This window comes from Rhinolophus ferrumequinum, chromosome X (genome assembly GCF_004115265.2).
Source record: "Rhinolophus ferrumequinum isolate MPI-CBG mRhiFer1 chromosome X, mRhiFer1_v1.p, whole genome shotgun sequence".
Lineage (NCBI taxonomy): Eukaryota > Metazoa > Chordata > Mammalia > Chiroptera > Rhinolophidae > Rhinolophus > Rhinolophus ferrumequinum.
This window is the reverse complement of record NC_046284.1, coordinates 47,474,230-47,491,239: the sequence shown is the minus strand read 5'-3', so window position 1 is coordinate 47,491,239 and position 17,010 is coordinate 47,474,230. Positions and strand designations below refer to the sequence as shown.

The window sequence follows — 17,010 nt, the reverse complement described above, 5'->3', positions numbered from 1 at the left end:
GTTAGTTTGATCTCTCCATTATGACGTTTTTCAATTCACCTTTCACCTAACGGGTTTTACATCCATTGATGACCACTGCCTAGATCTATCAATTTATTAAGAGTTATGAAATGGAACTCCCCTAATTCTATTATTTCTTTTATATTTATTAATTCTATTATTGCTTTTGTATTTATTATCTAGAATTCTATAATGAACTTACCGTCATCAACTATTTAGTTTCCCTATATACAGTTCATACAGGAAAGACAGGATAAATGCTGGATTTTTTCCCCATTTATTTACCTACTACGAGAGTAATGAGTTGGTACCTCAGAAATGTCCAATGGTGACAATGATTATTTTAAATTGTGAGAGCATGTAGTTTCCTATATTTGACTTGTTTCAATTAAATGTACTCATTATTCTTTTTTTGTGGTCAAATTATTCCACTTAGGACCAGTAGTGAGAGTCCCTTCAAATTAGCTCTGTATTACTTTTCAATTTTCTGGCACAGCAAGTTGTCCGTAGCTCATTCTGCACATTTCCTCACTCAAACCTGGAATATTTCTCCAAGGAATCCCTGGTTCCTTTTAGTATTTAGAAAGCACAATGTGTTGTTAGGTGTATTCACTGTTGTTGAGTTATTTTTGCTTCTATGCCTTTTTAGAGGACAAAACTAGGAAATTTTGTCCACTGAAATGGACTTAGAAGAGAATATTGTGCTAAGTGGAGTAAGTCAGACAGAGAATGACAAATGTCACATAATTTCACTTATATGTGGAATCTAGATAACAGGATGAATGAACAAAACAAAACAGAAACATGCTCATAGATACAGAGAGCATTTTGAAGGTTGCCAGATTGCGGGGAGGGGATGAGTTAAAGGGGGAGGGCATTAAGAAGTACAAATTGGTAGTTATAACATAGTCATGGGGATGTGGAGTATACCATGGGTAATGTAGTCAGTAGCATTGTAATAACTATGTATAGTGTCAGATGGGTACTGGATTTATCAGGGGATCACTTCGTAAGTTATATACATGTATAATCACTGCGCTGTACACCTGAAACGAATATTGTATGTCAACTGTAATTGAAAAATAAAAAAATATATATAAAAAAAAATGTTAAAGCAGAGTTTATAAAAAAAAAACTAGAAAATTTTTTTAAAGAGAAAAATAAATCATGAGTTCATACTGGTATTTCCACTTCAAATTCAAGATTATAAGGTTTTTACTCAAATTCCTTGATTTTAGACTTGTATCTTTTTTTACATATGCTTAAAATATTGACACCTAATATTAACAAAATTATTTATTAGCTTTTTCCTACAATATATTTATAGAATTTTAAAATGTCAATAACAATACTAATATGACTATCAGGAAAAAAAAAACACTGAATACAGTTTTATATTTCTTTGCAGTTACTGTTGTCCTTAAATATATCCCATTAGGAATGTACAAATGTTGTTTTAAATTCATTTAAAATAATTGTTCTCTCTGTATGGTTATGCTACCAACTTTATTTATAGTTAGGTTCATCTGCTTCAGGTTGTTCATGAAGTTTAGGGATTGATTTTAATTCCCTTTTTGATTAAATTTTTTAAATCATGCAAAACCTTCACAGAAGTCTCACTTCTATCTCCGTCCTCTTCATCCCATTTCTTTCCTCCCCCACAAATAATCATTTTTATTAGGTTTTGGCTTTATGATTCCATTTTTTTTTGAAATTTAAGCAAATATGTACACACACATAACGTACGTGTGTGTGTGTGTGTGTGTGTGTGTGTGTATTTCATTAGATACACTCCTTCCTACCTGAACAGTAACTTAGTACAAACACTGTTCTACAACTTACTTTTCTGCACTTAATAATACATACTGGAGATAACACCATATTATTACGTAGCGCTCTTCCCCTTCCTTCTCATAGCCGCGTAATACTCCATTATGTAGATGTACCACAGTTTGATCAAGTACTCCCTACTGATGTACACTGGTCAGTATCCAGTTTTTTTTGTCGTTATGAATAATGTCCTGACAAACAGCCTTGTGCATAAAGGATTTTGTATTTTCCCAGTACATCTTTGAAATAGATTCCAACAGGTGGCTTTGCTGAGACAAAGGGTCGAATGTGTACGTAATTTTTCTATATAGCACTAAATTCCATTCTGTAAGGGTTGTATTATTCTACATTTCCACCAGCAAGGTATAAGAATAACTATGGAAGGATTTCTTAAGTCCCAAAAGGACTAAACATTAAAGCTAAATATTGACAAATTCAACTACATTAAAAAAAAACACACAAAAAAAACTTCTGTTCTTCAAAAATATCATAAAGAGGTAGAAAAGTTCGGAATGGGAAAAGATATTTGCTGCCCAAATAACTGATAAAGAACACAACCATTAGGAAAATGAGCAAAGGTTGAAAAGGTGGCTCGCAAAAGAGGAAATACACATGGCTAATAAATATATGCAAAATTACTCAACCATATTAGAATTCAGGGAAATGTTAATTAAGAAGAAGGTGAGATACTAATAGAAAACTGCCATATTGGCAAAAAATTAAAAAGAATGCCAATATCATACATCAGTGAGATTATGGAGCAAATGAATCCCTCATACATTGCTGGTAGGAAAGTGCAACCATAGCGCAAGCCACTATGACATTATTTACTACCGTGGACTATATGCTCATATTATGACCCATTAATTCCCCTCCTACACACATACTCTAGAAAAAATTGGGCATATGTGCCCCAGGATACAACAATAAAAACCTTTAGATCAGTGCTATTTATAATAGCCTGAAACTAGCTAAAATACAAGTGTCCATCTAGAAAGAATCAATTATAAAATTGTACTTTAAGTTTATGTAATAAATACTACATTCCAGTGAAAGTGAACAAAAAGGGTATGTATGACCAAGTGGATGAATCCTAATGTTTACACTCAAAAATATTTATTCAGTGACTATTATGATCTAACCACTACTCTAGGTTCTTGAGATACATGAATAAATAAAACAAAGATCCCTACCTTCATAGAGCTAAGTGAATTATATTAGAAAGTTATGTGAGAAGGTTATGATTGCTATGAAACAGAAAAAAATACAGCAGTATAAGGTCTGACTGCCCAGGGGGTGGTAGTATTAGCGGTTGCAATTTTAATGCTGGTCTGGGTAGGTCTCATTGAGACGATGATATTTAAGAGAAGACTTAAAAGAATGTGAGGGAATCCACCATGCTGATATTAGAGTGAGGGCCCCAATGTGGGAGTATGTCTCAAAAATTTTTTAAAGTCTGAAATCATACAATGTATTTCTCTGACCACATGTAATCACATCAGAGATCCCCTACTGAGAGATAGCTGGGAAAACAGAAATATTTGGAAATTAGGCAACACACTTCAAAATAACCCCTAGGTAAAAAAAAAAACTCACAAAGGAAATTTAAAAATATTTTGAACTAAATGAAATACTACATATCAAAATTTATGGATGCAGCTAAAACAAATTTCAGAGAGAAATTTGTAGCTTCAAAAACCTGTATCAGAAAAGAATAATGGTTTCAAATCTATAACCTGAGCTTCCAACTGAGGAAACTAGAAAAAGACAAACAAAACCAAAGCAAGCAGAAGAAAGAAAATAATAAAGATTAGGGAATAAACCAGTACAATGGAAAACAGAAAAATCAATGAGACCAAAAGCTGAAAAGGTTAACAAAATGGCAAACCCTTAGCTTGACCGACCAAGAAAATAAGAGAGAAGGCAAAAGTGACCAAATTAAAATAAACTAAAGAGGTATCATTACTGACCCTATAGGAGTGGAAACAATTTTAAGGGAATATTATAAATAACTTTAGGCCAACCAATTGGAAAACTTAGAGGAATGGACAAATTCAAAGAAAGATACAAATTACCAAAGCAGACTCAAGAAGAAAGAGAAGAGATGAATAAACCTATAATAAGTAGAGGATGAATTAGTAATCAACAAACTGCCCACAAAGGAAGTCCAAATCCAGATGACTTTATTCGTGAATTCTACAAAATATTTAAAGAAATAATATAAATCCTGCACAAACACAGAAAATAGAGGAGGAGAGAATATTTTCCAACTTATTCTATGATGTCAGTATTAGACAGAAACCAAAGCTAAACAAAGACATCACAAGCAAAGGAAAACCACAAACCAATATCCCTTGTGAAAACAGACACAAAAATCTTTAACAAAATATTAGCAAGCCTAACCCCAAAACATATAAAAATGATTATACACATATAAGTGGGATTCATCCTAGGAATGACAGATTGGTTTGCCACCTAAAACCTATTAATATAATACATTGTATTACTAGATTCAGACCTTAAACCACATGATCACCACAGAAGATGCGGAAAGAGCAATAAATAATATCCAACACCCACAACTAACTAGAAATAGAAGAGAACATCCTCAGTCTCAAGCATGATAAGCTGAATAACGCCCCCACACCAAAGACGTCTACATCCCAATCCCTGGAATCTGTGAAAATGTTACATGGCAAAAGGGACTCTGCAGATGGAATTAAGATACAGATCTTGACATGGGGAGATTGTCTTGCATTATGTAGGTAGGCCAAATGTGATCATAAGGGCCCTTATATAAGAAGGAGGCAAGAGAGTCAGAGACAGAGGAGCAGAGGTAGTGATGGAAATAGAGATTGAACTAACGTGAAGAAGGGGCCATGAGCTAATGAATACTGGGGGAGTCTAGAAGCCAGCGGAGGTTCCTCTAGAGAACTCCAGAAGGAATGGAGCCCTGTGGACTAACTGATTTTTAGGACTTCCAACCTCTAGAACTGTAAGAGAAGAACTCTGTATTGCTCTAAGCCACTAAGTTTATGGTAACTAGTTACAGCACCCGTAAGAAAGTAATACACTGCTAAAGAGCATGTTAAAAAAAACACACAAAAAACAACTAGAGCTAAGATCATAGTTAATGGTTGAAAACTGAACGTTTTCCCCCTAACTCTGGGAATAAGGCAAAGATGTCTGCTCTCACCACTTCCATTCAACATTGTACTGAAGGTTCTGGACAGTGCAAGGAGGCACAAGAAAGAAGACCTCCAGATTGGAAAGGAAGAGTAAAACTGTCTTTATTCATAGGCAACACAATTGTCTATGTAGAAAATCCTAAGTTGTCTACAATAAAACTACAAGAACTAATAAAAGAGTTTAGTCACAGAATATGAGATCAATATACAATAATCAATTGTATGTCTATATACTTACATACAACAATTAGAAAATGAAATGAGGACTTATCAGGCAGATCAATTCGTAAGTTATATAAATGTCTAACCACTATGCTATACACCTGAAACTAACATAATATTGAATGTCAACTGTTTTTGAAAACCAAAAATCAAAAACAGAAACAGAAAATGAAATAAGGAAAAAACTCTATCCACAAGAGCATCAAAACGAATACATCATTTAGAAATTCATAAAGTATAATATTTATAAACGGAAAGCTACAAAACATTGCTGAAATAAATTACAGAAGATCTAAATAAAGGAAGAAACATTCTATGTTCATGGACTAGAATATTCAATATTATTAAAATGGAAATTTCCCCCAAATTGAGTTACAGATTCAACACAATTCTTATCAAATTCCAGCAGGCTTCTTTGTAGAAAAATTGACAAGCAGCTTCTTAAATTTACATGGAAATACAGAGGACATAGAATAAACAAGGCAATTTTGAAAAAGAGGAACAAAGTTGGAGAAGTTACACTACCCAATTTCAAAATTTACAATAAAGAGATTCAGAACATCAAGATAGGCATATAGATCAATGTAACTAAAATGAGTGTCCAGAAATAAATCATTACCTTTGTGGTCAATTGATTTTTCCACAAAGTTGCCAAGACAATTCAATGGGGAAATAACAGTCTTTAAAATAAATAGTGTTGGGACAATCAGATATCCAATTACAAAAATATGAACTTTGACTTTTATCTCACACATACAAATTAACTCAAAGTGGATAACAGATCTAACTGTAAGACCTAAAACTATAAGTATTCTAGAAGAAAACACAGGATCATATCTTTGGGGCCTTGAATTCAGCAAAGATTTCTTAGACATGATACCAAAAGCACAAGTCATAAAGGAACAAATTGGTAAATTCAACTTCATTAAAATTAAAGATACCATTAAGAAAGTAAAAATAAAAGACAAGCTACAGAGTGGAAGAAAATATTTACAAATCATATTCTATCGTATAATGTCTTTTATTCAGAATACATAAAGAACTCTTACGACCCAATTCTAAGAAAACAAACCATTCAATCAAAACATGGGTAAAATACTTGAATAGACATTTCATCAAAGAAGACATATGAATGGCTAATAAACACATGAAAAAGTATCCAAGATTATTTGTTATTATAGAAATTCAAATTAAAACCACAATGAGATATCAGTACATACCCCCTAGAATGGCTGCAATAAAAAAACAGGCAATAATAGCAAGTGATGACAATGATGGAGAGCAACAGAAATGCTCACACATTGCTGATGAGAAAGTAAAATGGTGTAACCACACTGGAGAAGTTGGGCAACTCCTCCAAAGGTTATTATATACGAGGTCGGACAATTAAGTTTGCAAACTCATCCTAGAAAAAGTGCTACATACCTCACTGCTGAATATCACTATGGTCACCTTTGAAGTACTCCCCTTGGGAAGCTGTGCACTGATGCCAGGTACCTAGTCCACCCTTGAAAGCAATTTTGGAACTCTTTTTATGGAAGGGTCATCAGAGCTGTCGTCATGTTACCCTTGATGCCCTGAATGTCATCAAAATGCCTTCCTTTCAATATTTCCTTTACCTTCGGGTAAAGAAAGAAGTCATTGGGGGCCAGATCAGGTGAGTAGGGAGGGTGTTCCAATACAATTATTTGTTTACTGGCTAAAAATTCCCTCACAGACAGTGCCGTGTGAGCTGGTACATTGTCGTGATGCAAGAGCCACGAATTGTTGGCAAAAAGTTCAGGTCGTCTTAACTTTTTCATGCAGCCGTTTCAGCATTTCTAAATAGCAAACTTGGTTAACTGTTTGTCCCGTTGGCACAAATTCATAATGAATAATCCCTCTGACATCAAAAAAAAAAGTTAGCAATACCGTTGCAACAAGTTCACGAACTTAATTGTCCAACCTCATATAGTTACCACATGACCCAGAAATTCTATTCAATCAAGAGAAATGAAAACATATCCACACAAAAACCTGGCCATCATAAGGAAGAAAGAAATCTTACCATTTGCAACAACATGGATGGATCTAGAGAACATTATGTTAAGTGAAATAAGTCAGACAGAGAAAGGTAAGTTCCATATGATCTCACTTATTTGCGGATTCTAAAGAAAAGAATAAGTGAATGAACTAATCAGAAATTGTTTGGGAGACAATGAGGAAAAACTGAGGGTTGCTAGATGGGCGGGGGGAGTGGGGGGTGGGGGGGAGGGTGAGGGGATTGGAGGGCAGTTGGTGACCACAGGATGGCCACGGGGTTTGAAAATTAATCTGGGGAACGTAATTTGGTGGTTACCAGAGCGTAAGGGGGTTGGGGGGTGGGGGATGAGGGTGAGGGGGATCAAATGTACGGTGATGGAAGGGGAGCTGACTCTGGGTGGTGAACACACAGTGTGATTTATGGATGATGTGATACAGAATTGCACAACTGAAATCTATGTAATTCTACTAACAATTGTCACCCCAATAAATTAAAAAATAAATAATTAAAAAAAAAAAAAAGTTAATAGGTAAGTGACGGTCTACAAGAATATATTTGCAACCTATATAATAAAGGATTCATATTTAGAACATATAGGGAAAGGTTAAATAAAACATATTTTTCATTAAAAAAAAAAAAAAAAAAAAAAAAAAACCTGGCCATCAATGTTCACAGCATTATTCATAATAGCCAAAAAGTGGAAACAACACAAATGTCATCAAGGGGTGAAGAAATAAACAAAATATATTATATCTACTTGTGTACAACGGAAAACTATTTAGTAATAGAAAGTAATGAATTGCTGATACCTGCCACAACATGAACAAACTTCAAAACTGTTATGCTACCTGAAAGAATCAGATTCCAAAGATTACATATTGTAAGATTCCATTTACATGAACTATCTAGAAACAACAAATTTATAGAGAGAGACAGGGGCTTGGGTAGACATGGGAATGATTTACTGCAAACAGGCTCAAGGAAGAAGGAAATGTCCTAAAATTGGATTGTAGTGATGACCGTACTACTCAATAACGTAACTAAAAATCATCTAATTGAACACTTACAATAGGTGAATTTCATTGTATGTAAATTACATACCTCAATAAAGCTGTTTTAAAATTAAGAAAAAATATTCAGTCTCACAAAATGTTAGGAATAGAAAATAGTGAAAATATTAAAGAATAACTAAATGAATGAAAAGGTATACCATATTCACATTTGAAGATTTGAAGATTCATATTGCAAATGCTATGTCAATTGTTCTCAATTGATTTAAATACTCAATGGACACTCAATCAAAATCACAGGAGAGCAAGAGAGAGGAGGGTGGGAGGGAAAGGGTGAAAAAGGGAGAGAAAGAGAAGGAGGGAGGGAGGGAGGGAGGGATAGAGAGAGAGAGAGAGAGAGAGAGAGAGAGAGAGAGAGAGAGAGAGAGAGAGACTGTATGTGTGACAAGCTGATTCTAAAATTTCCATGATAAAGCAAAATGTCAAAAGTAGACAAAACACTTGAAGAACAAGAAAGAAGAAATTGTTCTTCTGCTATATCAGATATCAAGACATTTAAAAAACTAAAACTGTGTGATACTGATTTTGCAATAGCCAAAAAAGATCAAAGGAACAAAAGAGAGAACCCAGAAAAACATCCATGTGTACATGAACATCTGATACATGACAGAGCTAGCAATACAGTAACTGTTCAGGGACAACATTTTCAAAATATAGTGTTGGAATAGAGGGTGATCTATACAGAAAAAAAGAGAAAGAGAGAAAGTAAAATCCCACTTCATACCATACACATAAATCAATTCCAGGTGGATTAAAGATATACCGTGTTTCCCTAAAAATAAGATCTAGCCGGACAATCAGCTCTAATGAGTCTTTTGGAGCAAAAATTAATATAAGACCCGGTCTTATTTTACTATAATATAAGACCGGGTCTTATATAATATAATATAGTATAATATAGTATAATATAATATATAATATAATAAATATAATACCGGGTCTTACATTGATTTTCGCTCCAAAAGATGCATTAGAGCTGATCATCTGGCTAGGTCTTATTTTTGGGGAAACACGGTAAGTGTGAAAGAAAAAAACACATAAAGCTTTTAGAATAAAGAACACAATCTTCTTGAGCTTATGTAGGAAAGGCTTTATTAAGCAAAGTACATAAAGCACTAAGTAAAAAGGAAAAAATTAATACATCTTATTACATAAAAATGAATAACTTTTATTTATTAAGACACCATAAAGGCAGTGAAATGATAAGCCACAGCATGGAAACAGACATTTTCAACACATATAACCAACAAAGAGTAAGTATCCACAATAATAAAGAACTTGTATAAATTTATAAGAAATGCATGTAAGATTAGAGAAGCGATTTGGAGATAGAATATTCAGGACATAAAACCATAACACTTTCCTAGCTCCCTCTTTGTCGCAGTACTGAAAGTAAGTAGTAGCACTGAGCTCTGCCACATCTCAAGGCTTTGGGGCTAAGCTATTGCTTTGATACATGCCAAAAGCGACTTCTGAACCAAGACTCCATCTGGATACAGATACAGACAGATGCAAAAACATTCAGGGAGGAAACAGACATTTCCACATTTGCTAAGAGGCCAAAAGAATCAAGTAGCCATTTCATAAAGGAGGCTATCCAAATGGTCAATAAATGTGAGGTCTCCAACCTTATAAGCTATCAAGAAAATGAAATTAAAACCACAATGAAACAAACAACACAGACCCAGACACCTGAAAAATATCAATGTCTTGAAAGACAGACAGACAGACACAGAGACAGTGGAACTGTTCTAATTTAAACTAAATGCAACGTGTAATCCCTGATTGCATCCTGGATTTGAAATTGAGAAATTTAATTACAACCTGTATAGTAGACAATATTAGTGTAGGAATATTTAATATTTTAAGAGTGATCATAATACTGTGATTATATAGGAGAATATCTACATTCTTAGGAGATACATAATGAAGTATTTAGGAGTGAATCTCTTAATGTCTGAAACTTACTTTCAAATAGTTTAGCAATAAACAAACTACACACCTTCTCCTGTAGAGGAGGAGAGAGGTAAAGTAAATGTGGCAAAATACCAACAGTTGGAAAATGCAGGTGAAGGATGTGGGTGTACTATTATTTCAATTTTTCTCCATGTTTGAAATGTTTTAAAATAGAAAGCTGAAGAAAATAGCACTTTACTAAAGACTAGTACACTAATACAGATTTTGTACTGGGAAATGGGGTGCCACTGTAACAAATACCTAAAAATGTGGAAGTGGCTTTGGAATTGGGTAATGGGTAGAGGCTGGAGACTTTCTGAGCTGCCTGACAACAAAATGTTGGTTGCTTTGAAGACAGTGTTGGTAGAAGTAAGGATATTAATACTAGTGGTTCTGGTGAGTGCTCAGAAGGAAGGAAACAGGACAGTAGAGAAAGCTTTTATCATCTTAGAGAATATATATATCATCATGAACAGAATGTTGCTAGAGAGATGAACATTAAAATTTATTCTGGTGAGGCCTTAGAAGGAAATGATGAACATGTTACTGGACACTGGAAGAAAAGCGATCTTTGTCATAAAGTGGCAGAAACTTGACTAAATTGAGTTCTGTTTTTGGGTGGAAAATATAACTTATATGATAAACTTGGATATTTAGCTGAGGAGATTTCCAAGAAAAGTGTGGAAGATGCAGCCTGGTTTCTCTCAGATGCTTATAATAAAATGAGAGAGGAGAGAAATAAATTGAGGAAGGATCTGTTTAAAAAGGAACCAGCATTCGATGATCTGGAGAATTTTCAGTCCAGATAATGTGCTCCGGAAATAGGGCCAGTGGTGTGGATAGACAAACTTTCACTGAAGAGATTAGGTGTGTGACTCATGGATCCAAGCAACCATCTTAGTAGAAGCCAGGAATAAAGAGAAGGGGCTGTCCAGAACGGATCTGTGGAGAGCACTCATAGCTAATGGTTTGAATCTCTTGACATACATAAGACAGACAGGTTTTTGAGAATTTTTACCCACAGAAACAATGCCAGCCTGGTGTGAAAGTGATACAGACAGGACTAAATGAAGGAAGCATGACTCCGAGAGCAAACCCATTGATGCAAAAGCCAGAGAGGCTGGGGCTGCAGCTGCCATGCAAGGTTGAGAAGGTGGGGTTGTACCAGAGGACCCAGAGAACAAGAGGACAGAGGACAGAGCACTGAGCCCAGAGCATTCACTATTCTTAGACCTTGAAACCTAACAGAATTTGCTGTGCTAGGCTGCTAACTTGCTTTAGAACAGTAACTTCTGCATTCCTTCCTTTTTTGCCCTTTCAGAATGGGAATGCCTGTCCTATGCCGGTCTCACTGCTGTATTTTGGATGCAGATAACTTGTCGAGTTTCGCAGGTCTCTGGACAGAGAATTTTGCCCTAGGATGGAACACACTCAGAGCCTCACGGACACCCCATTTAGTTGCTTCAGATAATAAGACTTGGGACTTTTTGACTTGATATTTAGATGAGATTTGGGACTTAGACTTCATGTTGGAATAGGTTAAGATTTGGGGGGATGTTGTGATGCGATGAATGTATTTTGCATGTGAGACGGATATGAATTTTTGGAGGCAGAGGGAGGATTGCACTAGGTTGAATAGCACACCTTCAAAATCCATATCCATTCAAAGCCTCAGAATGTGACTTTATTTGGAAATAGGGTCTTTGCAGATGTAATTAGTTAAGATGAGGTCATCCTGGGTTAGGGTGGGCCCTGAACCCAAGACTGGTGTCCTTATAAGGCCATTTGAAGACAGAGACACAGACACAGGAGGAGACTGCCATGTGAGAATGAAGGCAGAGACTGGAATGACGCATCTACAACACCAAGGAATGCTGGCAACTACTAGAAGCTAAGAGACAAGGAAGGATCTTCTTCTAGAGCCTTCAGAAAGTGCATGGCCCTGCTAACACATTCATTTCAGACTTTTAGCAACTGTGAAAGGATAAAGTTCTATTGTTCTAAGCCATTAGATTTGTAGTAATTTGTTATGGCAGCCCTAGAAAAAATAATAGTGATTACAGAAAACTCTCTCAAGAAATTTTGTTATAGGGATAAAGAAAAACTATTGATACACACAATATGAATCTCAAAAAGGTCATGCCGAGTTGAAGCAGCCTTACACAAAGAATGCACAGTGTATGGTTTCAGTTTTCTGAAGTTCTAAAATAGGCAAAACTAATCTATAGTGAAAAAAATTAAAATACTAGTCATCTCTGGGAGGGTAGGGGCGGGAATTACTAAGAAGTATGATGGAACTTTCTGCAGTGATGGAAGAGGTTAGGTTACACCTCATGTAGTGGTATGCTGGAGATGGGTTAATGATTTGCACCTCTCTTCCCAACTCCATATTCGGTGATAACACATTGGTAAATTAAAATCAGCCACGACAGGAGTGTTTAAACCATAAAAACTGGCAAATGATACAAATCAGAGCCTTTTTTTTCCTCCAGGAAAGCTGGCTGTTAAACATTTACCAACACATCACTACAAAGATATACACATTGACTGCATGCAAATTTTACATCAAAGAAAAATGTAAATATTTAATTCTAACTAACAATATGCATACTGATATATTTAGGGGGAGGCATGTATTTACGTTGACAATTTATTTTAAATACATTAATAAAGTAAGATAGGTTGACAGATGGATAGAGGGACAGACAGATATGTGATAAAGTAGACTACTAATGTTAGAATGTAGTCGGTGATATAATGGATGTTTGTGATAAAATTATTTCAGCTTTTTTGTGTATTTGGAAATTTTCATTAAAGATTGGAAAAACACCTTTTCCCATTTGGATATCAAAAATATTAACATGTACTTAATCCTATTCTTTTTGGGGGCTTCAATTTTTACATTTCATTTTTTAAATTGATACTTATTATTGTAGATAGTGAAGTGAGAGGATCTAAATCTACTGTTTGCTAAAAAAATTGAAGGGAATTTTTTGTTTTTATCATTTTTTAAAGATAGTTCATGGTAGGAGTATGTACACCATTGAAAATGGAAAATGGTACAAATCATGTTAAAATCCTGAAAGGAAAAGAAGCAATATGGAGGATCACTGACTAAAGTCCCTGGGGAAAGAAGAGGGACAGGATCCAGAACAAATGTGTGAAGATTAACCTTGGGAGTAAGGACTTTCTTAGCACTGAATTGGGATGGAAAAAAATGAGGGTTAGGATGCAGCATTAGCAGCGTCAGGCAGAAAGTGGAAGAAGGTTCTTGCGGATGGCAGTATTTCCTTTGGAGTAGGAAGAAAGACTGCTAAAAATAGTGAAACAGTAGAGTAAGAAAGAGTAATGAAGATCTCAAATAGTATTGGTAAGGGATGAAACAGAGAGCTGACTAGGAACTAGGAGAGAGATTGCTGAACACGGAAGAAGGCTCTAGACAATATCAGAGATGAGAAACTTGTAGAGGCGCTAATCAACAGTTACCTGATTTTTTTCTAGTAGTGCTCAAAAGCCATCACGCAGAAATAAAGAAGGCAATTAGTTGGACTGATTCAGAATTGAGGTTTTGCTGGGTGGGTATGATTCATAGACAAGGAAGCAAGGAGAATGATTTATTGGCAAGAACACGGGTAAATAATGGATGGTGGAGTCTAAGTGAGATGTGGAAGGAAAAGAAGACAAGAAGGGAATGACAGATTGGAAGAAAAGTAAAAGGTCAAGGAATTGGAAGATTTCAACAGGGTTGAAGAGATGGTATAATGCGTGTTAAGAGAGTTCTGAGAGCCAAAAGGATTAGAAAAAGGTTGCGGTCACAGAGTAATATACTGGAGTTTAAGATTCCAGAGGAAGTGTATTTCTAGAGGTAATATATGTTGTTTTAAGGTTAGAAAATGGGAAATGTGTTACTCGCCCCAAAACATTTATCTCAAGATATAGTAAAATCACACTTAATAAACCAAAAGTATTTTCAAATCACATATGCAAGTGACATGATCAATATCACATGTATAAGAACAGACCTAAATTTAAGTCCTAGCATAGCCATTTAATAACCGACCTTGAGAAAGTCACTTATCCCCTCAGAAGCTCAACTGTTACCTGTAAAATGGGTATAATACTGCCACTATCTCATAGGGATATTGTAAGGTTTAAATGAGTTAATGTGCAAAATGCTTATTAGCACAAGGACTGGCACAAATAGGCCTTCAAAAACTATTAGCCATTAGGACTTCTGTTTCTGGGTAAGATGAAGTAAGCACACTTCATCCTGTACCTCTCACCGAATACAGTTATAAAATCTAGAGAGAATGTCTGGAGCATTTGAAGACTGTGAAAAGTACACGGTAGCAGGTGGAATAGGTAAGAAGCCCAGAATTTGTAATAACAAAAGACCCATGCCCAGACACAGCCTAATCAAATTGCTGTAAAGTAAACAGAATGAGTAAAAAAAAGACATTTTATTAATAATTGGAAAGGACAGTCTTTTCAATTAAAGGTACCAAGACAATTGGACATCCATATGCAAAGAGATTAATGTAGCCCTAACCTTGCACCATACATGTAATTCAGGAATTAATTCAAAATGGTTCATAGACCTAAATGAGCTAAAAGCATAAGATATGAGCTAAAAGTATAAATCTTCTGGAAGAACACATTGGAGAAAATCTTGCTGACCTTGGGTTAGAAAGAAATCGTAGTCACAGGGTTGAAAGTAGAAGTGACTTAAAAAATATTAGTAAGTAAGACTTCATCAAAATCACAAACTTTTAAGCTTCAGGAGATGCCATCAGAGAGGTGACATCAGTGAAGATGGCAGAGTAAGGACCCCTTAAAATTCTCTCCTCCATAAAAGCAATGACCAATACTGGCAGAAACTGTCAGAACCAACTTTTTCAGAACTCTGGAAATTAACCAAAGGCTTGCAGCAATCTGGGGAACATTTACTCAAGAAAAAGATCAAGATTTATTACTGAGCTGAATCTCAATAAGAATACTAAGTTTTGTGGCATTTTAACGTGCCCTTTTTGCATCTTTCTCTCCCAGGTCTGTGGTAACCTTGAAAACCAACCACCTCAAATCATAGTGGAAACCAGCAGCCTGGCAGCCACTGGAGAAGGAAGAATGGGACTGGAGCTCCTTCAAAGCACCATTCGCAGAGAATTTTTATTACTTGACCTGTCTTCTGGTTCCCTGGAAGATCCCATAAGCAATGCTATTTCCATCTGGCCTGACTCAAAGCTCACCCAGCCTTTCCCCCCACAAATCTTGTCAAAAACAATCAGAGGCAGTTGCTGAGTTGAGGCAAACAATAAGTTAACCAAAAAGCTTGGAAGGAAATCCTGGGAAATGAAATGTCCTTAGGAGGCTCTGAAAAGCTCCAATATTATTTCTAGGAATCTAGCAGGCCACACACATGCATAGGGACGTCCACATGGCCAGAGCTTTGTGAATGCTCAGGAAAGACCTGAAAAAGTCTTAAGCTCTCACGTCTGACTAATCTTGAGTCTCTGAGCAAAGAGAAAGTGAAGGCTAATGAAATTGTAAACTGCCTGGCTGACTGCTGAAGATGTGCTCAGCTGGCACACGAAATCGCTCAGTACTGGGAAAAGTGCTAGTTCTAGACATAATTAAAACATTGTGTGAATTTAAAGAAGACCACATATTATACAATTCAATGTATACGAAATGTCCAGGATAGGTGAATACATAAGGACAGAGTGTAGGTGAGTAGCCGCCTGGGTTGGGAGTGGAAATGGACTGACAGCAATCTCTGGAATGATGTAAATGTTTTAAAACCAGACTGTTGTGATGGCTGATCAACTCTGTAAATTTACTGTAAATTGCTCAATTGTATATTTAAAATGAGTGAGTTTTATGGTATGTAAATGATAACTCAATATAAAAATGAAAAAAAATGACCCAACTACATTTCATGAGAAACTCACTTTAAAAAAAAAAAATATGAAACTCACTTTCAAATATAACATAGGATAAAAGTAAAATGGAGAAAAAATAATTCTGGAATGTTGGAGTAAGGACCTCTGAAAATCTGCTCCTCCATAAAAGCAGAAAGAACACTGGCAAATATTATCAAAATCAAACTTCTGATAAGTCTAGAAATTAAATAAAGACTTGCAACAATATGAGGAACAATTATTCAAGAAAAACAGCCGAGTGTCAACACTAATAGGAAGATTTGCTGCATTTCAACTTTCCATAATCCCATTTCCCTCCCTCTCTCCACCTTTGCAGTAGCCTTGTAAACCAACAATCTCGAAACTACGGTTGTGGTAAAAAACAGTAGCCTAACTGATGACAGAGGAAGCAGAGCAGTTCTGGAGCTCCCTCACAGCCCCAACCTAAGAGAACTGTCACTGTTTGACCTGTCTATCACTGAGATAGGTTAGTTAGCTTGTTGTTAGGTAGACAGGAATGTCCCTGGTGAAATAAACAAAGACAGCCATATCCTGAAACTCCAGGTTCTGAAACGGCTCATTCACTCCAAGACAAAATGTAACGGGGCCTTTATCTCGTAAATCCCTTTTGGCCAAAGGGAACAGATCTGATAGATGGGAATGGGTTATTTCCTTAATCCCTTCAGGATGGGCAAAAAACAAAAACAAACAAACAAACCAAAACAAAACAAAAAACCCCAATAGAAGAATTCCATTAGAAGGCGCCAGCTCCCTTCTCCAAGCAGACAAGGGGAGATATAAAA

At 35.7% G+C, this 17,010-nt stretch overlaps 1 protein-coding gene across 4 annotated transcripts in view; it reads right to left on the bottom strand.

Annotated features, from left to right (window-relative positions):
• Positions 1-17,010, bottom strand: part of RBM41 (RNA binding motif protein 41) — a 68,534-nt gene that overhangs the window by 34,918 nt on the left and 16,606 nt on the right. The window lies entirely within an intron of this gene.